Below are 25,941 nucleotides of genomic sequence, written 5' to 3'. Positions count from 1 at the left end.
AGCTGTATCCTGAAATTTTCTAAATAGGCTCCCTTGTGATAGTTTGCATCTACACTCCTGGAAATTGAAATAAGAACACCGTGAATTCAATGTCCCAGGAAGGGGAAACTTTATTGACACATTCCTGGGGTCAGATACATCACATGATCACACTGACAGAACCACAGGCACATAGACACAGGCAACAGAGCATGCACAATGTCGGCACTAGTACAGTGTATATCCACCTTTCGCAGCAATGCAGGCTGCTATTCTCCCATGGAGACGATCGTAGAGATGCTGGATGTAGTCCTGTGGAACGGCTTGCCATGCCATTTCCACCTGGCCCCTCAGTTGGACCAGCGTTCGTGCTGGACGTGCAGACCGCGTGAGACGACGCTTCATCCAGTCCCAAACATGCTCAATGGGGGACAGATCCGGAGATCTTGCTGGCCAGGGTAGTTGACTTACACCTTCTAGAGCACGTTGGGTGACACGGGATACATGCGGACGTGCATTGTCCTGTTGGAACAGCAAGTTCCCTTGCCGGTCTAGGAATGGTAGAACGATGGGTTCGATGACGGTTTGGATGTACCGTGCACTATTCAGTGTCCCCTCGACGATCACCAGTGGTGTACGGCCAGTGTAGGAGATCGCTCCCCACACCATGATGCCGGGTGTTGGCCCTGTGTGCCTCGGTCGTATGCAGTCCTGATTGTGGCGCTCACCTGCACGGCGCCAAACACGCATACGACCATCATTGGCACCAAGGCAGAAGCGACTCTCATCGCTGAAGACGATACGTCTCCATTCGTCCCTCCATTCACGCCTGTCGCGACACCACTGGAGGCGGGCTGCACGATGTTGGGGCGTGAGCGGAAGACGGCCTAACGGTGTGCGGGACCGTAGCCCAGCTTCATGGAGACGGTTGCGAATGGTCCTCGCCGATACCCCAGGAGCAACAGTGTCCCTAATTTGCTGGGAAGTGGCGGTGCGGTCCCTTACGGCACTGCGTAGGATCCTACGGTCTTGGCGTGCATCCGTGCGTCGCTGCGGTCCGGTCCCAGGTCGACGGGCACGTGCACCTTCCGCCGACCACTGGCGACAACATCGATGTACTGTGGAGACCTCACGCCCCACGTGTTGAGCAATTCGGCGGTACGTCCACCCGGCCTCCCGCATGCCCACCATACGCCCTCGCTCAAAGTCCGTCAACTGCACATACGGTTCACGTCCACGCTGTCGCGGCATGCTACCAGTGTTAAAGACTGCGATGGAGCTCCGTATGCCACGGCAAACTGGCTGACACTGACGGCAGCGGTGCACAAATGCTGCGCAGCTAGCGCCATTCGACGGCCAACACCGCGGTTCCTGGTGTGTCCGCTGTGCCGTGCGTGTGATCATTGCTTGTACAGCCCTCTCGCAGTGTCCGGAGCAAGTATGGTGGGTCTGACACACCGGTGTCAATGTGTTCTTTTTTCCATTTCCAGGAGTGTATCTTCAAGTGTGTGGCATTTCAGTTTCTTCAGTATCTCCATGATCCTCTGTCCTAGGATCAGACAAACGTGTGACCCTTCGTGCCACTCGGCTTTGTATATATTCATTATCCCATGTTAGCCCTTTTGGTACAGATCCCACGCACATGAACGGTACTCCATGATGCGTCATACGAGTGTTTTGTCAGCAGTCTCCTTTGCAAACTGATTGCATTTTCCTAGTATTCTGCCAATGAACTGAAGTCTGCCATCCGATTTACCTACGATTGATGATAATGATGATGATGATGTTTGGCTTGTGGGGCGCTCAACTGCGCGGTTATCAGCGTCCGTACGAATTCCCAACCTTTGCTCAGTCCAAACTCGCCACTTTCATGAATGATGATGAAATGATGACAACGCAAACACCCAGTCATCTCGAGGCAAGTGAAAATCCCTCACCCCGCTGGGAATCGAACCCGGGACCTCGTGCTCGGGAAGTGAGATCCTACGATTGAGTCTCTGTGACTGTTCCATTTCATATCCCTACAAAGTATTACACGCAAGTATTTGTGTGAGTCGAACGATTCCAATTCGTTGATATCAAAGTCGTAGGATATCACGTTTTTTTCGTTTTCTGTAGTGCTTGATTTCATATTTCTGAACATTTAAAGCAAGTTGCCAGTCTTTACATCACTTTGAAATCTTATAAATATCACACTGAATGTTTGTGCAACGTTTTTCAGACAATACTTCATTACAGATAAATCCATCATCTATTAAAAGTGTGGGGTTCCTATTAATGTTGTCTACAATACAGCTCTGAGCACTATGCGACTTAAATTCTGAGGTCAACAGTCGCCTAGAACTTAAAACTAATTAAACCTAACTAACCTAAGGACATCACACACATCCATACGCGAGGCAGGATTCGAACCTGCGACCGTAGCGGTCGCTCGGCTCCAGACTGTAGCGCCTAGAACCGCACGGCCACTTCGGCCGGCTGTCTAAAATATCATTTATATTCCGCATTAACAACAAGCGTCCCAAAACAGTTCTCTGGTGCATACCTGAAGGTACTCCTACATCTGCCGATGACCCTCCATACATGATAATATGCTGTGACCTCCCTACTACGGAAACCTAAAAACAGTCATAAATTTCTCTTGATACCAGATACAATCGTACTTTCAATAACAAGGTATGGTAGAAAGTCAAATCCTTCTCCGAAGAAAGTAAATTAATCCAAGACCTTCAAGATATTGTGTGAGAAAAGAGCAAATTAGATTTTATACGATCAATGTTTTTGGAATCGTTGTTGGTTGGCATGCAAGCGGTCATTCTGTTCGAGACACCTCATTACCTTAGTGATTAGAGTATGTTCTAAGGTTCTACAAATAATGGATGTCAAGGATATTAGACGATACGAAGGGCGTTCAATAAGTAACGCAACACATTTTTTTCTGATAATAGATTGGTTTTATTCTGGACTCCAATACACCATATTATTCTCAACTCTTTTGGCGACAAAACCATATTTTTCTATATAATCTCGGTTCAACGCGACGGCCTTACGTTCTAGGAGGCCTGTACGCCGGTATGGTACCACTCTAATGGTCGACGTCGGAGGCAACCTCTTACCGTATCACTGACCTCCCGTCCGCCCCCGGTAGCTGAGTGTTCAGCGCGACTGAATGTCAATCATAAGGGCCCGGGTTCGATTCCCGGCTGGGTCGGAGATTTTCTCCGCTCAGGGACTGGGTGATGTGTTGTCCTAATCATCATCATTTCATCCCCATCGACGCGCAAGTCGCCGAAGTGGTGTCAAATCGAAAGAGTTGCACCAGGCGAACGGTCTACCCGACGGGAGGCCCTAGTCACACGACATTTTTTTATTGACCTCCCCATCATCCTCGTACTGCTTCACGTGGAGCGCATCCTTCATTGGGCCTAATAGATGGAAGTCGGAAGGTGCGAGATCCGGGCTGTAGAGTGGATGAGGAAGAACAGTCCAATGGAGTTTTGTGATCTTCTTTCGGGCGTGCAAACTTGTGTGAGGCCTTCCGTTGTCATGAAGAAAGAGAAGTTCGTTTTCATTTTTGTGGCGACGAACGCGTTGAATTCGTTTCTTCAAATTTCCTGAGGGTAGCGGAGCTCTGTGCGACCGGCCGTCTCGCGGAAGATGGGACAGGTTTACGCGACCTCGTTGCACCGGTGCAGGCGCCTCCATCAACCACTCAGCGTTCTTTTGTTCCCTGCTAGGCCTTCGTAGACATTCTGCAGGCGCCTATGAATATCTGCAATGTTCTGGTTTTCCGCCAAAAGAAACTCACTGACATCTCTCTGCTTGGAACGCACTTCCGTTACAGACGCCATTTTGAGGGCTACGTACAGCGCAGCCATCCATTGTAACTTGTGAAACTATAGGGGTTGAAGTGGGAATCTTTCACGATGGCTCACAACAAATCCCGCCTTGTTTCAACCGAAACTGGCCGAGAAAAAAATGTGTTGCATTACTTATTGAACTCCCTTCGTACATTTGTGGATCACTTCTGCTTCCTTTCTTGTAGACGAGTGGGACCTAATGGGCATGATTTTTTGCTGGAGCTTTCTGCGGTATATTATTGTTAAAAGACATGATATTTATTTATCAGTTGAAGATTTACAAATGGGGTAGAAGTTTACTCTTTCTGAAATTTCCTTCTCAATTGTAAATTACTGGGTAGAAGTTCCAGTTCTTGTTTGGCGATTGCTCAGAACTTTATCTCTATTCTTTGTTCGAAAAGTATGGCAGTTAGTTGTACTTTCAGTTTCCTGGCTGTAAATAAGATGTTCTGAAGCGGACACTTCTCTTATTCTACCAGTACTATACTATTACCGCCGGCCGGAGTGACCGAGTTCTAGGCGGTACAGTCCGGAACCGCGCAACCGCTAAGGTCGCAGGTTCGAATCCTGCCTCGGGCATGGATGTGTGTGATGTCCTTAGGTTAGTTAGGTTTAAGTAGTTCTAATTTCTAAGGGACTGATGACCTCAGAAGTTAAGCCCCATAGTGCTCAGAGCCATTTGAACCATACTATTACTACTACTACTTCTACTGTCAGCTGCTACTAAATGAGACCGAACACAGATTTTTTCCCCTTAGAACTTAAGGAAAATGCCGAGATGTAAGCTTTGAGAAGGACGTGGCGTAATTCTTTCCCCATCCTTCTACAAGCTGCGATTGTTCTCCGTCACTAATAACCTCACTGTCGACGGGATGTTAAACCCACATTCGCATCTACAAAATGGCTCTGAGCAGTATGAGACTTAACATCTGAGGTCAGCAGTCCCCTAGAACTTAGAACTACTTAAACCTATCTAATCTAAGGACATCACAGACATCCATGTCCGAGGCAGGATTCGAACCTGCGACCGTAGCGGTCGCGCGGTTTCAGACTGAACCTCCTAGAACCGCTCGGCAACACCGGCCGGCTATTCTCTTCTACACTCCTCGTCAGACATCAGCTGATGGAAATAGCCTTAAGGGGAGTGGTAAAACAGTTTCTTCAAGCAACATGAGTAATTACCCAAAGACGCAAGCAATGGAACACCAATGGATACATATAGTGTTGACAGCGGAAATGGTAATTCGGAGCAGGTGGTGGAATAACATCACACAAGCAACAACACATTTTTTCAATCCAAGTAGGCGTCTACCTACTCATTCTGGCGTTGTCCAACTTGGCAGTAATACCCTTTCTGGTAACGGTTTTTTTTTTGTTTGTATTTCTGTTGCAAAAAATAGAGGCCTGCTGGCTAAATTAAGAGAGGAATTTAAGTCTGTGGGGTATGGAGCTATTATGAAATGTATGACTATAATAGCACTATTTAGGCGGAATACCGGAGTATTCGAAAGGAATCACTTCACCTACACAGTAATCATGTAAGGAAGCTTTGAAATAAGACGCACGTTTAACACTATTGCAGTTAAAAGTTCTCGAAAGGGTCAACACACTTTGGCGTTACACCGGCCGACTCCGCTGCAAATACACAATCTTTATTGCATCTCGTCGCTGTCCTCAGGTAACGACGTCAACTGATGCTTAAACACCCAAACAGAGATGACACTATTTGTTTTACAATGAATGTACCACTAATAAAGCAAAGCCACCAGCCATCCACGTACAAGTAGAACCCTCCGGGGGTCTTTCACCAAACGTCATCGCCTCAAAAAAAAAGTAGGAGCTGAATCACTGCATTTTTTCTGTGACATCAGCGAGGCAGTGGTGGGCTGACTCAACAAAATTTACGACGTAGGGAAAGCTTTAAATGTAGGAGTGGTGTTAAGCGGGGTGGAGGCTCATGACGTAAAATGCTCCCGAAAATTCTAAGAGGACGTGTTAATACAGTCTCGGCCATTAAAACTGTAACATCATGAAGGCGGAAAACATCAAATGTAAAATAGGCATGAGATGTACTACATGCTTGGATATGCAAGCGATGAGAATTTCTTTCAGCGCAGTGGCTGTATTTGACAGTTTCTATAAAGTTCTATGCAATGTTACTTCAAGAATGCATGCATGACCCAAGCGGCAGACACGGCTGGCGTTTTATAGACGTATTAAATCATGAAGTGTATTCGCAAAATGCGAATACAGCACTACCGGAGCTATACAACTTACTGGAAAGAAATGAAAATTCGTGTCGGACCTGGACTCGAACCCGGATTTTCCGCTTCATGTGAGTCACGTTAATCTCTTCGACTATCCGAGCACAATCCCTGGACTGACCGGAAGTATCAATTGCCCCAGTGCCTGCTTCCCATAGCGCTCGCGCAGTTATGTGATTCCTGCACAGGAAGAGTCTTATTTAGTTTTCTCGTCGTGTTGTCTTGGCTATATTTGTGCAGTGTCTGTATATTTCGGTGTCTGTTAGTGCTGTGCCTGTATTTGAGAGGATATTCGCACTTGCATGCATGTCCGAAGGAACAGACACCGCTGACGTTTTGTAGGCTTATTAAGTCATGAAGTGTATTCGGAATATTAAGCAGCGAGTTTCTCATTCAGAAACCGCAGCTGAGTCTTCTTTGTTTGTGAGTGTGAGAAGGTCATTTTATATGTCGTGTAAGAAGGGTAAACGTCTACCATTAATATGTCGGTATTCGACAGCGACATGATTGTACCGTATGAAAACTGCGAGATATTGCTGTTCGCGTTGGTCGTCTTCCCACGAATGTCGTGCGAGTATGGAATCACTGGCTTCAGGAGGACCATACTCAACGCCGTACATGATCTCAACGGCCCCACGCGACTAGCGCGCGAGAGGACGTACCATGGTTCACTCGACTGTGCAGGATCGTACAGCCACGTCACGTACCTTCAATCAAGAAATGGGCATTTTTGCAGCAATCCCCAGACGACGTCTCGGATATCAGCAAGGCGACCACTGTTGCGGCTTCCCTCGATGGAGGAGCAAGGAGAGGAGCGGCAACAATAATGGGCACAGAATTGTCGCCACATCGACTTTTCAGAAGAGTCCGGGTCTGCGTGCAATATCACGTAGCTCCAATACGTATGTGGAGGCACCGGGAATAAGAAACTTTGCCTGACTGCAATCTTCATCGTCATTGCTATCCTTGATGGTGTTCCAGTTTAAATGGCCGACAGTGCACTTTGTAAAAACTGAGGAATAAGCAGTTGGCCTTTAAGAGCTTGCAATGACGGCATCGTTGAGATCGTTTCATGCAGTTCTCGCCGGCAGAGATTTGTATCTCCGCGAATAGCTCCGTCGAGGTGCTAATTGGGTGTGATCGTTCTCGTGTGCGCCGGCCGGAGGCGGGCGGGCTGTTTCCGTTTCCACGAGTCACGCTCGCGAGAGTGAGTCGTGTTTGCGAGGGAGAGCGCTTCGCCATCTGTCTAACCTCTCTCGCCGCGGCCGCCCCCAGCGGCTATCGGGCAATTTCTCGGCCTAACTAGCTAGCTGCTGCAGAGAGGCTTTCTGTTTGTACAATACGTGGCCGGCAGACCAGGAAAGCGGCTCAAGAGCGGCTCGCGCCCACGCAGAGTGACCTCTGCCTCAACATCTGCCGGAACCGGGAAGGGCAGTGGCGGAGGCGGCTGAGGGCACACGGCGAGTGTGAGCGCCGGCGACGTGCGGAGCTGAAAGTGAAGCGCGTATACCATCTCGTCAACAGTATTCGGACATTTATTAGTGGAGATTAATATGGGGTGTGTCCACCCTTCACCTCCATCATCGCTTTTGGTGGAGGCACTTTCAATCAGGTTTCGGAATGTGTATGAATGCCGGCCGCGGTGGTCTAGCGGTTCTGGCGCTGCAGTCCGGAACCGCGGGACTGCTACGGTCGCAGGTTCGAATCCTGCCTCGGGCATGGGTGTGTGTGATGTCCTTAGGTTAGTTAGGTTTAAGTAGTTCTAAGTTCTAGGGGACTTATGACCTAAGATGTTGAGTCCCATAGTGCTCAGAGCCATTTGAACCAATGTGTATGAAGGGGTGGCAGCCCTTTCTTTCCCAAAAGTAGAAAGCAGAAAAGATAGTCTGCATCTACATCGTTACTCTGCAATTCACACTTAAGTGCCTGGCAGAGGGTTTATCGAACCATTTTTATTCTACTTCTCTACCATTCCACTCTCGAATGGCGCGTGGGAAAAGAGAACACTTAAATCTTTCCGTTCGAGCTCTGATTTCTCTTATTTTATTATGATGATCATTTCTCCATACGTAGGTGGGTGTCAACAAAATATTCACGCATTCGGAAGAGGAAGTTGGTGATTGAAATCTCGCTGCAAAGAAGACCGCCTTTGTTTCAGTGACTGCCACCCCAACTCGCGTATCATATCAGTGACACTCTCGCCCCTATTGCGCGATAACACGAAAAGAGCTGCCCTTCTTTGCACTTTTTCGATGTCCTCCGTCAATCCTACCTAGTAAGGATCCCACACCACGCAGCAATATTCCAGCAGAGGACGGACAAGTGTAATGTAGGCGGTCTCTTTAGGGGGTTTATCGCATCTTCTAAGTGTTCTGCAAGCAAAGCGCAGTCTTTGTTTCGCCTTCCCCGCAATATTATCTATGTGGTCTTTCCAATTTAAGTTGCTCGTAATTGTAATTCCTAGGTATTTGGTTGAATTGACAGCCCTTAGATTTGTGCGATTTATCGTATACCCAAAATTTAACGGATTTCTTTAGTACCCATGTGGATGACCTCGCACTTTTCTTTGTTTAGTGCTAATTGCCATGTTGCGCGCCGGCCGGAGGGGCCGAGCGGTTCTAGGCGCTACAGTCTGGAACCGCGCGACCGCTACGGTCGCAGGTTCGAATCCTGCCTCGGGCATGGATGTGTGTGATGTCCTTAGGTTAGTTAGGTTTAAGTAGTTCTAAGTTATAGGGGACTGATGACCTCAGATGTTAAGTCCCATAGTGCTCAGAGCCATTTGAACCATTCCATTTGAACCATTTGAACCATGTTGCGCGCTGGAATGAAGTCGATGTGCACATCCCAAAGATGTTCCTTTGGGTTCACGTCGGGAGTATGGGTGGACACGTCCATTTCAGGAATGTTGTTGTCCATAAACCATTCCTTCACAGATGTTCCCTTATGGCAGGGTCCATTGCCACACTTATACATAGAATCAAAGTTTCTGAACTGCTCCTCTACTGCACGCAGTACGCAAAGCTGTTAAATGTGTTCATAACATCCCGCATTTGTCCTTTTCTTATGCGCAATAAACGGACGACCTCCCAACCATGAAAACGCCTCTGCACCTTAACAACACTTCCTGCGCACTTCACTGTTGGCGCCACACGTGATGGGAGGTAACCTTCTGGCATTCGCCAAACTCAATCCCTTCCATCAGATTCATCATTCTAAATCACTCATTTCCAGTTATGAAGTGTCTAGTGGTGTCGCTCTTTATAGTAGATGTAACGTCGCTTACCACTGATTGCAGAAACATGTGGCTCATGAGAGGCTTCTCGACCATCCAACCCTATTCTTTTTAAATACCTATGCACATTTCGGTGGCTGGACTGCTAGTAACACTTTGGAATTCACGAGTAAATCCTTACGTTGACTTCATGCGATATTGTATAACCACCGTACGAAATGCTCGACGACCCTGTCTATCAATACATAAGGTCTGGCTGGACATGATTTAGCTTTGTTCTTTTGTGTTCGCACTTCACAGTCACATTACCAACAGTCGACTTGGGCAGCCTTAGATATGTTGAAAGGTCCCTGACATCCAATGACTAGTCTACATCCTGACCGACCCATTCTGCTGTTATTTCTTCCCTACGCGCAACTTAATACTTGATTATATGAAGGAAGACAAAAACTTTAATCAAAAGCTTGATACAATGGTGGCACGTAATCACTTGAACGTTTTACAACTCCTTGATCCCTGTTTAAGTGCAGACTCTGTCTTGTTCTGACCGTGGATACAATGATATATCATTGCGGTATGTAATTCCAGTGTGTTCAAGACTGTTATCTAATAGAGTATGGGTGAGGTAACGTGGGTGGACATGCCGATATGTCGAAGCCAAACCATGAACAACGATTCTCTGATACTATTGTTTTACTACACGTAAAAATTCAAAAACAGAGGAGCAACTGTAACAGAAGAGAAGTAGTACTGAAATGAACCAGCAGTAAGCCTTAGCGCTAAACAAAATAAACGCCGTCAAATCTTCTACTGCACAAGCTGCTTACCGCACGTCAGTGCGACTCTGCAATCTTTGGCAGTGAAATAACGACGTCACGACTCAACGGTTCCGCCATTGCGTTTAGGCAGTTCGGCATGTTGAGATTGTTTTAAGATTGGAAATCAACTAGCTCTCCTTTATAGCTTCTGAGAATGTCCCCAGCACTAAGGACGAAACGTTGTGCAGAGAAACTTGCCCTGGACCACGGCCTACTGTCCGTGAATCAGAAATCACCATGAATTATTACTTGTCGGTAAGACTATTTAGGACGCTCCACTACATTACGGTAATGAATATTTAATGTTTACTCGAAAGGTCACGTGAGAAAAGCATTTACGTGGAGTTATTTTTGAAAAGGTAGTTTAGATAAGATCGCTGTTCGAAAATACACTCCTGGAAATGGAAAAAAGAACACATTGACACCGGTGTGTCAGACCCACCATACTTGCTCCGGACACTGCCAGAGGGCTGTACAAGCAATGATCACACGCACGGCACAGCGGACACACCAGGAACTGCGGTGTTGGCCGTCGAATGGCGCTAGCTGCGCAGCATTTGTGCACCGCCGCCGTCAGTGTCAGCCAGTTTGCCGTGGCATACGGAGCTCCATCGCAGTCTTTAACACTGGTAGCATGCCGCGACAGCGTGGACCTGAACCGTATGTGCAGTTGACGGACTTTGAGCGAGGGCGTATAGTGGGCATGCGGGAGGCCGGGTGGACGTACCGCCGAATTGCTCAACACGTGGGGCGTGAGGTCTCCACAGTACATCGATGTTGTCGCCAGTGGTCGGCGGAAGGTGCACGTGCCCGTCGACCTGGGACCGGACCGCAGCGACGCACGGATGCACGCCAAGACCGTAGGATCCTACGCAGTGCCGTAGGGGACCGCACCGCCACTTCCCAGCAAATTAGGGACACTGTTGCTCCTGGGGTATCGGCGAGGACCATTCGCAACCGTCTCCATGAAGCTGGGCTACGGTCCCGCACACCGTTAGGCCGTCTTCCGCTCACGCCCCAACATCGTGCAGCCCGCCTCCAGTGGTGTCGCGACAGGCGTGAATGGAGGGACGAATGGAGACGTGTCGTCTTCAGCGATGAGAGTCGCTTCTGCCTTGGTGCCAATGATGGTCGTATGCGTGTTTGGCGCCGTGCAGGTGAGCGCCACAATCAGGACTGCATACGACCGAGGCACACAGGGCCAACACCCGGCATCATGGTGTGGGGAGCGATCTCCTACACTGGCCGTACACCACTGGTGATCGTCGAGGGGACACTGAATAGTGCACGGTACATCCAAACCGTCATCGAACCCATCGTTCTACCATTCCTAGACCGGCAAGGGAACTTGCTGTTCCAACAGGACCATGCACGTCCGCATGTATCCCGTGCCAGCCAACGTGCTCCAGAAGGTGTAAGTCAACTACCCTGGCCAGCAAGATCTCCGGATCTGTCCCCCACTGAGCATGTTTGGGACTGGATGAAGCGTCGTCTCACGCGGTCTGCACGTCCAGCACGAACGCTGGTCCAACTGAGGCGCCAGGTGGAAATGGCATGGCAAGCCGTTCCACAGGACTACATCCAGCATCTCTACGATCGTCTCCATGGGAGATAGCAGCCTGCATTGCTGCGAAAGGTGGATATACACGGTACTAGTGCCGACATTGTGCATGCTCTGTTGCCTGTGTCTATGTGCCTGTAGTTCTGTCAGTGTGATCATGTGATGTATCTGACCCCAGGAATGTGTCAATAAAGTTTCCCCTTCTTGGGACAATGAATTCACGGTGTTCTTATTTCAATTTCCAGGAGTGTAGTTCATCAAACTTCACTGGTGAACCGAATTTAGTTTCTATCCTTTCACGTTACCTGCCACTTTACCAGAGATTCACTTTTTACATATATCTGGGGTAGGCTATCTGTCGTCAAAGAGTACCGCTTATGTTAATATCGGGTTAAGTAACAGTAAGCTTATTTAGACGACTTCTGTTAAAGGAAAAATCAAGCTACAAAGTCCGATGACTTCATTAAAAATTCATTTTAGTTTGTTAAAGCTATCGTTAAACTATATTTAATTTGTCTCACGGCCAATCAATTAATTATCACAATGGTAAGGAGTCGAGCCCTGTCAAACAATATTGAGCAAATTTGGTTGAAGTGGAACAGTTCCACTGTACGAGGGTTGGTCATAAAGTTTTGATTATGGCCTCGAAAAAAAATAGGGTTACGTAATTAATTTTTAGTTTGTTTGCAAGTCCATGTCAGAAGTCCTGGTACACACAGAAATCACAACATCCCAGTACCGTATCACGCTGCTACAAGATCCAAAACAAAATGGCGGACTCCAATCACAAACTTGTGATCCATGTTCTGCATTTGAAGGGGAACAATGCTGCATCGAGCCATGCGGAGTTGTGATTTAGTGGAAGTGTATGGCGACAATGACCCACCACATGGCACTGGTTAGATGGCGCAGACGCTTCCAAGGTGGTCAAAGGAATATACTTGACGATGAACGAACTGAGGGACCATCTCTCCGTGAAGTACCAGGAATCGTAAGAAAGATAGAAGTCCTGGTGCTCGAAGACTGGCTATCACAACCGAGGCGACTGTGGAAAAAAGTGAAAATCGCTGATGGATCAGAAGACTCGAACGTGATGAAGTCGCCGCTCGCTGGTTCTGCGACTGCTCACACCCATTCAAACAGCCCGCGGAACCGAGGCATAAATGGAAGTGTTGCAGCTGTGTTAGGCCAGTCCAGATGACTTCTTTAGCCACCTAATCACTATGGGCAACTGCTGGATGTATCGCTGTGGCCACGAGATAAGGGAGCAACGTAAGCAGTGGAAACACGTGGAACCACCACTACTGCAAAAGGCGAAGACTCAATCTGCATTGGCCAAGGGGATGCGCAGTGCTTTTTTTGTTTGTTCCCTTTTTGCTTTTTGGTACTGTCACACCCTGGTTCAAACAAACAAAAAAAGCACACCGTCCTCAGGCCACGAGTGGCCTACCGGGACCATCCGACCGCCGTGTCATCCTCAGTAGAGGATGCGGATAGGAGGGGGGGGGGGGTGTTGGGTTGTTTGCGGGAGGAGACCAAACAGCGAAGTCATCGGTCTCATCTGAGTAGGGAAGGATGGGAAAGGAAGTCGGCCGTGCCCTTTCAAAGGAACCATCCCGGCATTTGCCTGGAGGGATTTAGGAAAATCACGGAAAACCTAAATCAGGATGGCCGGACGCGGGATTGAACCGTCGTCCTCCCGAATGCGAGTCCAGTGTCTAACGACTGCGCCACCTCGCTCGGTAGGAGGAGGGGCGTGGGGTCAGCACACAGCTCTCCTTGTCGTTATGGTGGTATTCTTGACCGGAGCCGCTACTAATCGGTCGAGTAGCTCCTCAACTGGCATCACAAGGCTGAGTGCACCCCGAAAAATGGCAACAGCGCATGGCGGCCTGGATGGTCACCCATCCAAGTGCCGACCACGCCCGACAGCGCTTAACATCGGTGATCTCACGGGAACCGGTGTATCCACTGCGGCAAGGCCGCTGCCTTGGGTTCAAATAAACTGCGGAAAAAATTAGTACACCTGCAAAGACAACGTCGAATTTGATCCGATGACGGCATATGCCATGTGGGGCGTAACAGATGTACTAATAATGGCTCTGAGCGCTATGGGACTTCTGAGGTCATCAGTTCCCCAGAACATAGAACTACTTAAACCTAACTAACCTAAAGACATCACACACATCCATGCCCGAGGCAGCGGTCGCGCGGTTCCTGACTGTAGCGCCTAGAACCGCTCGGCCACCTTGGCCGGCAAATGTACTAATAATGGTTTCACCGTCGTCTGCCAAACGTAGCGTAGGGGCATAGCTACCAGAGCGCCATTTGTGTCTACCCTTCAATAGCAAATTATCACAGCCAGAAGGCTCAGTGTGGAGAAAACGTGTGAACCAAGCAGGGAACCATTCCACTGAAGCGTACTCGTGCTTCCTACAGCCAAGTGAACGAGTTTGATAGGGACCAAATTGTGGCCTTTCGAGTGGCGGAATGGTCCTTTTGGGGAACTCTGTCGCACAAGTTGGACGAGTTGTGTCGGTTGCGCGACGGTGCTCGTATCAGTGGTGACGTGATCATTGTGACACCTGTAGACGAGGTTCCGGACGTCCACGCAGCACAGACGGCCGCCAGGATGCTCTTATTGTAAGGGCAGCAGTGGCAGTTCATACAGCTGAGCACATATAAGAGGGCTATTAAGCACAGACGTGTCAACACAGACTATTGCGAACTGGTGGGACTACGGGCACGCACAGCTCTAGCCTGTCTTCCAGTGACGTCAGAGCATCGACGTGCACGGCAATACTGATGCCGTCAGAAGATCTCTTGGAAGATGGAATGAAGCATCGTGGTTTTCACCCATGACAGCTGATTCTGCCTGCACACAAGTGATGGTCATTTGCCTGTACAATGCAGACCTGGTGAGCTCTGTCCCGTAGAGCGTATTCCTCCAAAATACACTGGTCCCACCCAGTGCCTTACGATCTGAACTGTGATAAGCTACAACTCTCATTTATGTAAGTCTGCTGATGATGGTATAAACCTCTTGCACATGCAAGCGTTTTATTTAAGTCTGCAGGCTTTCGTGGCCGTTGTCACTGAAGTTATCTGGCAAACTGAGACATCTCGTTGGTAAAACAAATACTTTTATAAAAGATTCGAAACATTTTTTAGAAATTATACGCACACTGAGGATATCTGCAGGTGACATTCTTGTTAGCTTCGATGTGACATCGTTATTTACTAACGTCCCAGTATCAGATACAATGGAGATCATAAGAGAGAATGTTGCTCCAGATGTTTGTGACTTAATTGAATTATGTCTCCGCTCGAGATATTTTAAGTACAATGGTGAATTCTATGAACAGGCTGACGGCCTTGCTATGGGTTCACCCATTTCGCCAGTTGCAGCTGACGTTTTTATGGAACATTTTGAGCAACAAGCGTTAAGTAGCGCTCCTTTGAAGCCTTCTTGCTGGCTCCGCTACGTGGACTATACATTTGTTATATGGCCACACGGCGAAGAAGAACTTCATGCGTTCCACAATTTCTTAATTGGAATTCACCCCAAAATAAAATTCACCTTGGAGGTTGAGAGTGAGGTCGGTCTCCCGTTCCTAGATGTGTTGGTTTACAGAAGATCTGATAGCACTCTAGGTCACAGAGTGTACAGAAAGCCGACTAACACAAACAGGTATTTAGATGCCACTTCGCACCGCCACCCAGCCCAGAAGCAATCAGTACTCAACACTCTGTCTTCACGTGCCTTCCGTATCAGCGATGACGACAACTTAGAATCGGAGTTGAATTTTTTAAAGAGGACATTGAAGGCAAATGGGTATGATAGTTATTTAATCGACAGGGGTTCTAGGCGGAATATTCATACCACTAATAAGAATGACGTGGAATCGCCTTCTCACTCCGTCAGGTTACCGTTCGTTTCTGGGGTCACTGACCGCATAAGCAGAATTTTAAAGAAAAATGGTATTCAGACATCTTTCTTTAGTCAAAACAAAATAAAAGACTTTTTCCGACGGAAAACGGATGCACCTGATTACCTCCACAATGCAGGTGTCTATCAAGTGTCATGTGGCTGCGGCAAAATGTTTATAGGCGAAACGGGAAGAACTATTAAAGAACGCATTAAGGAACATGAACGGCACATGCGGCTAAATCAAAGTGGAAAATCGGCAGTAGCGGAACATCACGAGAACTGTGGCTCTGACATCGATTTTAATAACGTACGTTTACTGGCTAAAGAAACAAACATTTATAGAAGAAAGGACCGAGAAGCGGTTGAAATTTCCAAGAATTCATCTAATTTCAATAGAGAGGACGGATATAGGTTTCCGGCATCGTAGCTCCCCGCCATCAAGGAAGTAAATACGCGGCCGCGGTGTGTGAGCGGTATAAACAACGCGCTGCAAGTGACCTAGGCGGACAATAATATTTTGGGTAAACATTCCCCCTCTCTTGCTCTGTCCGTTTCGAATCTAGCCACTGATGACGACCAACCAATAGCGGTAGCAGGCATTTCAACCAATAACCCTTCTCCAGCATAAGTGTGGAACAGTGCCTTTATATCCAATGACGATGACCACCAATGGTATCCACAGGAGATGAGCTACCAACGCCCCTTCTTCTGTATTAGCCACCAATGGTAGCCACATGAATTTTAACCAATACTATCACTTCTCCAGCACGAACGCTAGAAAATTCCCCCTTTATAAGTGGACGCGACACACGTCTCTGACAGTGTTCTAGCAGTAGTGGACACCAAAAGATCCTGAGGAAGATCCCAGCAGAGGGGTCGAAACGTCGAACATTTTAGAAGAAACATGACGCGAGCAAATAACCCAGAAGATTTTAACTTCAGCTTCAACTCTTATTTACCTTTGGTGTTTCTGGACGGGACGCTAACCAGCGCTCGGTACGTGCAGAATGTTGTTAGACTCGTTCTTTTGCCGTGCTTGCAACCAGGAGGTCATGTGCTGCTCCAACAGGATAATGCTCGCCTGTGAAACACAACACACTCTGCAGGACATGCAGCAACTTCCCTGGCCAGCGCGATCTCCGGTCTTGTCTCCAATTGAACACGTATAGGATATGATTCGGCCAGAAGTGACTAATGCCACTTGTCAGCCAACAACTCTTAGAGAACTACGTGAACAGGTCAGTCAGTCACATAATGTATCCCAGGACAATATACGGCATCTATACGATCGACTGGATGCCAGAGACAGCGCCTGCATTACCGGCTGTGGAGGCTACACCACCTACTAATATGGGAGTTTCTACTTGGGTACCTAAGAACCGCTTGTGTTATTGATCTGTAAATGTAATCGTTTCATGTACTCCATATGCACTGCTGCAACAGTAAATTTTGTGTGAACAGAAAACCTCTAAAAGGGTGTACTAATTTTTTCCTGGCAGTTTATATTATACTAGTAAAGCGCAGACCATCACAGAAGGATACTAACGAAATCTCCTACGGTGAGAACAGGGAACTGTCAACCTAAACACGACAGCCTCCATCTCATACTGCAAAGGACGCAGTCACACATGCTGGCTGCTTCTTCGGACCTTCAAATTTTGACTCACCCCCGGCATTCTCCTGCTATGGTGCCCAGTAACTGTTTTCTCTGATGAAAAAAGCACTGCGAGTCAGGCATTGCGGGAATGACGACGACGTTCAGCGTGGGTGCATGAACTAGGCCCCAAGGTAGCAACGTTCGCAGCAACGGTAGTTGGTGGAACACTGATGATAGCTCTTCGATTCATCTGGACGGTCAGTTGCTCGCCAGTTGCACACTTATTCGCCCGTAGACATCTCCGCTGCCGTTGTTGACCCCTGTCAAAAAATTGTTCAAATGGCTCTGAGCACTATGGGCTTAACATCTGAGGTCATCAGTCCCCTAGACTTAGAACTACTTAAACCTAACTAACCTAAGGACATCACACGCATCCATGCCCGAGGCAGGATTCGAACCAACGACCGTAGCAGCAGCGCAGTTCCGGACTGAAGCCCCTAGAACCGCTCGGCCATATCGGCCGGCTGAAACCTGTCATCTATGGCCCGTGGTGCACCAACAGTTGCCTCGGCGCCAGTTTTGGGTTTGCGCCATTTTGCCATGTACGGTATACTTTAACCACGGCACCAGGCGAACAGTTCAGGAACGTAGCCGTTTTAGAAATGCTTCCACCTTTGACCCGAAAGCCAACGATCATTTCCATTTGGACGTTGGATAAATGGCCCCGTTTCAACATTATGACAACGACAGCACTGTTTTCCGCGTCCCTGCGAAACGCTTTATCTACCCTCCACTGCTAGTGCTGCCATCCGCTTCTGTGTACGGTTATTGCACTTTTACGTCGAACGTAGGCAGTGGTGACATTCTACATCTACTTTGAGCACCTCTATCGGTTCTCCCTTCTATTCCAGTCTCGTATTGTTCATGGAAAGAAAGATTGTCGGTATGCCTCTGTGTGGGCTCTAATCTCTCTGATTTTATCCTCATGGTCTCTTCGCGAGATATACGTAGGAAGGAGCAGTATACTGCTTGACTCCTCGGTGAAAGTATGTTCTCGAAACTTCAACAAAAGCCCGTACCGAGCTACTGAGCGTCTCTCGTGTAGAGTCTTCCACTGGAGTTTATCTATCATCTCCATAACGCTTTCGCGATTACTAAATGATCCTGTAACGAAGCTCGCTGCTCTCCGTTGGATTTTCTCTATCTCTTCTATCAACCCTATCTGGTACGGATTCCACACTGCTGAGCAGTATTCAAGCAGTGGGCGAAGAAGTGTAGTGCAACCTACTTCCTTTGTTTTCGGATTGCATTTCCTTAGGATTCTTCCAATGAATCTCAGTCTGGCATCTGCTTTACCGACGATCAACTTAATATGATCATTCCATTTTAAATCACTCCTAATGCCTACTCCCAGATAATTTATGGAATTAACTGCTTCCAGTTGCTGACCTGCTATTTTGTAGCTAAATGATAAACGATCTTTCTTTCTATGTATTCGCAGCACATTACACTTGTCTACATCGAGATTGAATTGCCATTCCCTGTACCATGCGTGAATTCGTTGCAGATCCTCCTGCATTTCAGTACAATTTTCCATTGTTATAACCTCTCCATATACTACAGCATCATCCGCATAAAGCCTCAGTGAACTTCCGATGTTATCCGCAAAGTCATTTATGTATATTGTGAATAGCAACGGTCCTACGACACTCCCCTGCGGCACACCTGAAATCAATCTTACTTCGGAAGACCTCTCTCCATTGAGAATGACATGCTGTGTTCTGTTATCTAAGAACTCTTCAATCCAATCACACAATTGGTCTGATAGTCCATATGCTCTTACTTTGTTCATTAAACGACTGTGGGGAACTGTATCGAACGCCTTGCGGAAGTCAAGAAACACGGCATCTACCTGGGAACCCGTGTCTATGGCCCTCTGTGTCTCGTGGACGAATAGCGCGAGCTGGGTTTCACACGATCGTCTTTTTTCGAAACCCATGCTGATTCCTACAGAGTAGATTTCTAGTCTCCAGAAAAGTCATTATACTCGAATACGTGTTCCAAAATTCTACAACTGTTCGACGTCCCTTCTTGAAAACGGGGATGACCTGTGCCCTTTTCCAATCCTCTGGAACGCTACGCTCTTCTAGAGACCTACGGTACACCGCTGCAAGAAGGGGGGCAAGTTCCTTCGCGTACTCTGTGTAAAATCGAACTTGTATCCCATCAGGTCCAGCGGCCTTTCTTCTATTGAGCGATTTTAATTGTTTTTCTGTACCTCTGTCATCTACTTCGATATCTACCATTTTGTCATCTGTGCGACAATGTAGACAAGGAACTACAGTGCAGTCTTCCTCTACGAAACAGCTTTGGAAAAAGACATTTAGTATTTCGGCCTCTAGTCTGTCTTCCTCTGGTTCAGTACCATTTTAGTCACAGAGTGTCTGGACTTTTTGTTTTGATCCACCTACCGCTTTGGCATAAGACCAAAATTTCTTAGGATTTTCTGCCAAGTCAGTACATAGAACTTTACTTTCGAATTCATTGAACGCCTCTCGCATAGCCCTCCTCACACTATATTTCGCTTCGCGTAATTTTTGTTTGTATGCAAGGCTTTGACTATGTTTATGTTTGCTGTGAAGTTCCCTTTGCTTCCGCAGCAGTTTTCTCACTCGGTTATTGTACCACGGTGGCTCTTTTCCATCTCTTACGATCTTGCTTGGCTTGTGACTCGACCTTGTAGCACGACAGAAAATCACATTTTCGTAATAGTAGTTACTTCCACGAAGAAGAACACGACAGAGCCTATAGGAGCTTGCAGAGTAGGCTGCGACAAGTGCACGGCTCCTAGGCTAGGCTAGGAGAAGAGAGAGGCCATGTCAGTGGGACAGCTGGGAGCTGCGCCGGCCGGTCGCCTGGGGGCAGCACTGCCGACCCACGCACTTTCCCTTTTCTTTGCTTTCTCTTCTCCTCTTTCGCTCTCCGCCCGGCGTCCTTGAAGAGCCCGCAGCCTACCATCCGCACCCGTGTCCCCGTTTGCTCGCAGTTGACTTCCGGAGATCTGCCGTCGCGATAGCGACGCGGCTTTGCGCAGTATTCGCGGTCGAGTTACGTCGCCGGCCGACGTGGAAGAGCTTTACAGATAATGGGTAGCCGTGGGAAGTTCTGGTAAGTGCTTCCTCATTTAAATTTCGTTTCGTAGCCGTTGCCCACAGTTACAGCGCTGCTCGGAAAGAAATGCTTCATTTGTTAGGTTGTACTGTTTGCTTATCCTCCTGCGCGCTTCTCGTAGGGTGATATTTTCGTGGCTGGCTTGAGTTCATTGTCTTTTATTGTAAGGCTGTTGATTCTTCAGTCCGTTCATTTTGTTGTTCTTCGGTTTATCTGCTTCTCACGGTGATCATTCTCGTGCGTTGGGAACTTAAAACGTGTTTCGTTTTTTCGCTGCTGTTCTTGTTTTTGTCGTTTTGCTCCAGAAATGTTAAGGTCAGCTCCTGTTTTACTTTTGGGCATGGTCTAAAATATAAATGATATCAACTTTTCATTAAAAAATATACCGAGTACACTTTACACAATTTTCACACTTTATTTTCGATTTACATTCAGTCAATGTATCATTTTAACTACTCACACTCCACTGTTTCGTTTTTATTTACTCACTGCACAACTTTTTCTGTTTCGCCCTTTGTCACTGATAGAACCTGACGTTCGAACCCACGACGCGTCTTGCTTCATATACACCTGACAATGGGTAGTCCCATCAGTGGCTAACTCCAGAACATAACAAAAAGGCTTCGAATGGTCCACAATGTTCCAGGACATCCCACAACATTCTGGTGTGTTCTAGAATGTTCCACAATCATCTGGGGTATTTCGGCATGTTTCCGAACATTCTGGAATCTTCCCGAATGTTCCTTACTATTTCCGAACATTCCAAAACATCTCGATCATTGTGGAGCATTCTGGAATGCTGTGGAATGCTCTCGAATGTTCTGGAATGTTCCCGAATACTCTGGAATGTTCTAGAAATTTATAGAGGGCGAAAGTTCTCAGCCTTTATATCTTCAAAAGCACGCCCTTCAGGTAAGAACGGGAACCTTCTTCATGGATGGGGGATACAGGGCTACCACACCATATAACTCCCTTGATCGTACCAAGACTCGTTTTTAATTTTTGGCGGCACGCACGTTGCACATTTACTTTTATAATACATACTGATTATAGCTGCATGACGTAACGCACTGTACGCCACTAAGGGCTGAAGGAGGAACACAGGCAATGGAGGGGGCAGTTCAGAACAGCAGCGTACAATGCGTTACGTCATGTAGCTATAATTTTTACTGACGAGTAGCACTGTTATGTCAGTACCAATACCTGTAATTTTTATGTGGTTTTAAATATGATTAAACGTAATTGGGCTCTGAGCACTATGGGACTCAACATCTTAGGTCATAAGTCCCCTAGAACTTAGAACTACTGAAACCTAACTAACCTAAGGACATCACACACACCCATGCCCGAGGCAGGATTCGAACCTGCGACCGTAGCAGCCTCGCGGTTCCGGACTGCAGCGCCAGAACCGCACAGCCACCGCGGCCGGCTTAAACGTAATTGTTTTAGGTTTTAGTCGGTGTAGAAACCAAGTCAAGTTAAATCTTATTGTAACCCGTTTGCTATATCATACAAATTATATTGTTGATATTAAATATTATGACAATTACTGTAGGACAATTCTTATGATAATTTTTAATAATGTATACAGCAGTTTGCTAACAATGAAACAGTTCCTTGTTTATTCCCTGTAATCATCAGAAAAATGATAAGTGTCTACTGGATGACGAAAACAATCATTATCCTTACACCAGGCACACTTGGTATTAAAAGTTAATAAATTCAGGAACTTCACAGTAATTACTACTTTTATTTAGGCAGAACGAGAATGCAGTTATAATTCTGTATATTGTGCTTCGCACCAGGCATGCTTGATCAAATTAGCAAAATGTTGTGATGCAAACAAACTGACAATTGAAGAGATGACTGAAGTTTAACAATACTGTTACGCTGATAAATCTCAAATGACAAAGAGGTATCATAAATTATATTTTCTGACGATTATCTCAAAAGTGCTTTACACTGTTGAAAATTTTCTTTTATCGAGAGGCTGAATCACACTATTAGTTCCAGATGGAGTTCGAATTATATTAGCATTTCTTTTTCTCTTCGGGGTGTTACGTCCAGGCCAAGAGTGGAACAAAAGTAACGAATTAGTCTCTGTAAATGGTAAGAAGACAGATATAGCAGGGGTTGTACACTTCCCCAACCAATCGGCGCGCAAGGAATTTGGCAAACTCGAACTTTTTTTTTTAATTTTTGCAGCATGTCTCAGTTAAAAATTTGACGTTATGTTTCTTTCGTTGTATTCTTCCTGTATAAAAACATTCAGGGCAGGTTTAGACACGACGGATAGTACAGTTCCCTTGTCAAATAGGTGAAAACTACTGTGACGTGGTTGCCATCACTGGACGAACAGCTCAGCATAGCATCCTTGTGCTGCTCATCTCTTGCATTCAGTGAACCCGTACACAAGGTGCATATCGGCCAACTCTTTCTCGGAAAAGGTATGCATACTGCTGGCGTCGGTGCTAACGAACAGCCAGCACTGACGCAAAAACAAACTTGACAGAGAACCGACCAGCACAGAATGGAAAATTGAGGCCGAAGAGAAAAGTGGACATTACTATTGGCAACAGAAAGTATCTTGAGTGAATTGAAGAAGTTTGTTTGCAAGCAAAATATTTCCATTATTGTACAGGCATTTCAAGCGTAGTACAGATAACAAAATAAATGGGGGTAAGTAATCAAATGAAATGCAAACCAACATACTCTGAATATATCCCTCAATAATCTACGAAGTTTTGTCGGAGGAATTCATATTCATCCTTCATATTAACAAGCTTTCTCCATCCAGATGTACTTGTACTTTACTGTTGAGTTAGTTTTTATGCGATCCATCTCAGAATATTGGAACTGCGTGCTTCATATCCTAGTGCAGGTTTATGTTTTCCTTGATTTCTATAAATAACTTCCAAATTTACATCTGTATCTTCCGTATACGTCGGAATGTCTCTAATATGCTTCCTCTTGTCAGACGTGAGCGCTCTGAATTTGGGAGTAAGACTAAGCATGAAACTCTTCGCCTTTCCTACAGAATATCCCACTGCATTTCTATTTGAATCTCTCTCTATCTCTCTCTGTCACAGAATACATAAATTTCAGTTGAATATAATGACTGCAGCACGGGGCCCCCGTTTAGTCTACAAGTCACAATTTTATTATTTATAAACCTCCCGTATATGGCATTATCAAGCAGACGTTCTTTAATATCTATACGATTCTCTTTGTCTCTACATCCTTGAGAGGGTAGCTGATCCGCTTAATTACATCACAAGACCTGTTCCGAAATTCTTCAACGGATGCAGAGACCATTCTTTTGAACAGTTCACCTCCAATTCCATCCCTGTCCTTGAGCATCTAAGCTAGTAGTGAGTGTAATAAAGCGTTCTCATGCTAAGAAGATACGAATTTCTGACCTGCCTCACAGTGCTTGTGTGTTGGAACCGCTCAACGAGTGGAGGTAATGCGGGAAGCATAATCAACATTCTCGCAGGGGCTTCATTGAAGCCCTGTAATAATACACAGGTTTTCCGAGACGCAGAAACGACCCGGCCGAAGAGCAACGCATGTAGCTGCGTCCTGTACTTGATGCATATACTAACCAGCCAACACCAGGCCACAGAACACTCTGCGTGCATACCGAGCATTCTGTACATAAGGGATAGTGCGCAACGGCGAGAGCAAGACGAAACTCTGGCAAATGAATGTGGTGTCTATTAGACCAAAAATAAACTTGTATTTTGACATAATACCCATGTTGGAGTAGGTATTCCCTTTATTTAGAAAGTAGATTCCATCCCTGAAGAACGATTCTAGAAAATCTGCAAAATACTCCTGTATGTCTATTTTAACCACTCCATTGGATTCAAAAGGTTTTTCTTGAGATGTCGCAACTGGTGAAAGCCAGACGGTGCAAATCTGCTGAGAAACAAGGATATTCCGAATTATAATACTTCATATCCCCCCATTGTCAAATCACCTTTCTGGGAAGGTGCATCCTTCACGAAGATGATTTAATTTTTGTTTGTAATCATGGTCTCTTCTTATGTATTTTGCCAGACGACTTGTGAACTATTCGCCAGTTATTGGTTAACCGTTTGCAAGGTAATCAATGAGAAAAATTACTTTTGCATCCCAAAAACAATGATCTTAGCCATCCCAGCACGTGGAAAGACCATTATTCTTTTTGGGCTGGGCTACAACCTTTCTCCCACTATATTCATTGTCTATTTGTTACCGGGGTAGAATGGTGATCCCGTGTCGCAGGAACAAATATAAGCGCTCCATATCAATAAGAGTTTTTTTGTAAAACTTTTCAAACGTTACGGAGAAAACCTTTTTTACATTTTCTTTTGTCAGGATCAACAATTATGGCAGCACGCAGCTTCTACAAAGAACTCTCGCAGTTAATTCTTTAAGCAAAATGTAACGTACTCCATTTTAGATTTGCCAGTGACGTCATGTATTTTATATACCTTCTATCGCTGCTTTTCGAATAACGTGTTGTGGACTTTCTCGGTATTTTTTTCATACAGTTAAAGTTTTGCGATGTCTTTCGCGACAAATGTCTTGAAGAGATATGTGGCCGCGTTTGAATCCCGTCATCCTTTTCTAACTATTGAAAATTAAGGAGCAGACTCCTTATAAACGACCACCAGCTACTGATAAATTAATTTCGTTCATCGTTATCAATTTTTATGGAATTCAATAAGAAAACACTGCCCCCAGTTATTTGAAATTGTAAATAAATTAGCCTTTGGCTGCAAGACTGATTTTTAAGTTCCTGAATCCACTAAAAAACTTAAAAATCCTTCTTCCAGCCAGAGGCTGCTTTATTTACTATTTCATATCATGACATAGCTGCATTTCCACCATTCACTGCGCAGGAAAGTTAAAATACTGGGCCAGTTACTTTTTTTATGCAAAGCAGAACACTTTTCGGGAATTTATTCTCATTAGCGAGTACAGATATTTACAGTAATATTTTATGTGATGTTTGCGTGCGTGTTATTCTGCCTCTCTTACCCTGAAGTTGTCTTTTTGTAGTTATTAGAGTAGCAGCCTCCTTCACTATGCAGAAATCCACAACACACAAATCGTCTCGCACATTGTTTCTGGATTTCTGCACAATGAAGTACCCTGAAAACACACACGCAAAACATCACATAATATAGCTGCGTAATTATTTGCACTTGATAATGAGAATAAATTCTCGAAAGACGTAGTGCTGTGCACGAAAGAAAGTAACTGGTGAAGTGTTTTATTATTTAAATCACGCTGGTAAATTCCTTTTGTCGATAATCCAACAAAAGAAAGTACTTTGCAGTAGCGCGGTGTTCCAGTACATGCGCATAAACTAAGGGAACTCAGTAAGAAAACCGTAAAAACCCTCGTGAAGAAACCTATTTCGTGTATCATTTAGACACTGACTGTTGCTATTGCACAGTATGTAGCAAAATAATAAAAACTAATAAAAAATTCCTTTTGTAATAGTAAAGGCAAAAAGAAATATGCGGTATAGA

The 25,941-nt window shown here is 46.0% G+C and overlaps 1 protein-coding gene and 1 pseudogene across 1 annotated transcript in view; one reads left to right on the top strand and one right to left on the bottom strand.

Annotated features, from left to right (window-relative positions):
* LOC124596331 (mast cell tryptase-like) overlaps window positions 1–25,941 on the top strand; it is a 124,924-nt gene that overhangs the window by 23,912 nt on the left and 75,071 nt on the right. The gene's annotated exons all lie outside the window — the stretch shown is intronic.
* LOC124596947 lies at window positions 13,590–13,707 on the bottom strand (annotated as a pseudogene).

This window comes from Schistocerca americana, chromosome 2 (genome assembly GCF_021461395.2).
Source record: "Schistocerca americana isolate TAMUIC-IGC-003095 chromosome 2, iqSchAmer2.1, whole genome shotgun sequence".
In the NCBI taxonomy this organism is placed as follows: domain Eukaryota; kingdom Metazoa; phylum Arthropoda; class Insecta; order Orthoptera; family Acrididae; genus Schistocerca; species Schistocerca americana.
This window is presented reverse-complemented; position numbering and strand designations above follow the sequence as displayed.